We start from the raw sequence: 1,881 nt of genomic DNA on the forward strand, positions 1-1,881 counted from the left end.
GTGCTGTTCCAGTCTCTACTGTACACAAGGTCCATCACCGTTCCCTTTGGATCCCTACGTAATTCGGTGCTCTCCAATACACACGATCGAACAGCGGAGGAGTGGTACTCAAGCGTCAACTTTAGGTTACAATATCTCCGGATGTAATTAACATTTTACAATGCAACAAACGGCACTGATTACGTATTTGTTTATATGTTCAGATGTGGTAACAAAACTAACGGGGTTCCATTTTAAAAAAACGTGGGTTTGTGTTAAAAAACATATTTCCGTGCATTTTTTATGGTTTGTATTAACCAATTACACTAGCCCCTCTCCTCACGTTCGGCCTGTGGAATCGATTCGTCAGTATTTGATGTGGTTTACGAAATATATCCAGCGGTAATTTTAGGTGATTCACCCTATATATATATATATATATATATATATATATATATATATATATATATATATATATATATATATATTACTTCATATATGAAACTCAGTGAAAATATACACGTTGAAGTAAGATACCCTTAGAGATATGAAGGAAATAGTACATAAAAATAATCCGTAACGAACGAAGTTTCCCCGCTCCCTAAACAAATCGTGACATTTGTGATATTTACGTTAAAATATAATCGAAAGGAACGAAACAAGCTCTGTAGAGACCCTTGAAAATCATTTTGGACATAGGATATTCTGCATGGACACGACATTCCAAGAAACTATAATCCGATGTCTGCAATTATGAATATAGCGGTTTGTCTTTTTGAAACATTGCCTGAAGCTGAAACACTGTGTTAAGCTATAGCACTGAGTTTTGAATCACAAATCATAACGCCCTTTTTGTAACTGCACGGTGAGAAATAGCTGCAGTGCGTTGCCGATCGTAGTGTTGTAACTGAGTACTTCACAATTAACACGTTCGTAGTTTATATACTTTTTTGTACTCTTTAGAACATACTACTCGTGGTGGCTATAACTATTAGTCTGCAAATGAAATAAATACTGATGTAGTGTTGTTCAGTACACTGGTCTCAGACACCAAGAAAAATATGTTCACTTGTATCCCTAATTGCATTTTCCTTAGTCGTGCCCTCAGCGCTACGAGGTGGCATTCGATTTCTCGGCGAGCAGATATCATAACATACACTAAGATGGTATCTGTTCTTTCGGACATGTCCGGAAGAACAGATACGATCGGTGACCATGCAGATCGTTAGAATGAAATTACAGTGAAATGAACGCCCTTAGCTGCTAACAGGCGTGACATACGTCAACGGGAACAGACGAAAATGTGTGCCCCGACCGGGACTCGAACCCTGGATCTCCTGCTTACATGGCAGACGCTCTATCCATCTGAGCCACCGAGGACACAGATGAATAGCGCGACTGCAGGGAGAAATGAGTGTAATGGGCGGCGGCACTACGAATGTAGTGCGGGACAACACGTTGAGAATGTGGGTTTCGCGGGAGGCGTGCCTGAAATAAATCCCTGGAATCGCGCTGTCCTCTATGTCCTCGGTGGCTCAGATGGATAGAGCGTCTGCCATGTAAGCAGGAGACCCCGGGTTCGAGTCCCGGTCGGGGCACACATTTTCATCTGTCTCCGTTGACGTATGTCAACGCCTGTAAGCAGCTAAGGGTGTTCATTTCATTATAAGTAGTGATCATAACGCTGTGCCTCGTGTGTGTTTAAGGCTGGTGCGGCACAAAGAGCCACACGTCTTTGGAGCCGTCGGCAGGCGAGTCGTTCAGCGGCTACTGCGGCTCCTCTCTCACAGCAGGCGGTCGGAGGTGGGCGATCCGCTGATGACACGGCCAGGGAGGCCGAGCCGGGCCCTCGTTACGGCGGGCCGCGGCCCACGGCAGCCGCCGGGTTTTTTACGGCCCGCC

At 44.4% G+C, this 1,881-nt stretch overlaps 1 non-coding gene across 1 annotated transcript; it reads left to right on the forward strand.

Moving 5' to 3' along the window:
- The first annotated feature begins 1,503 nt into the window (after positions 1 to 1,503).
- Trnat-ugu lies at positions 1,504 to 1,577 on the forward strand. The gene has a single exon. It is a non-coding gene; the product is annotated as a tRNA-Thr (tRNA).
- Positions 1,578 to 1,881: the final 304 nt, after the last annotated feature.

Source organism: Schistocerca americana, chromosome 1 (genome assembly GCF_021461395.2).
Source record: "Schistocerca americana isolate TAMUIC-IGC-003095 chromosome 1, iqSchAmer2.1, whole genome shotgun sequence".
NCBI classification, from domain to species: Eukaryota; Metazoa; Arthropoda; class Insecta; order Orthoptera; family Acrididae; genus Schistocerca; species Schistocerca americana.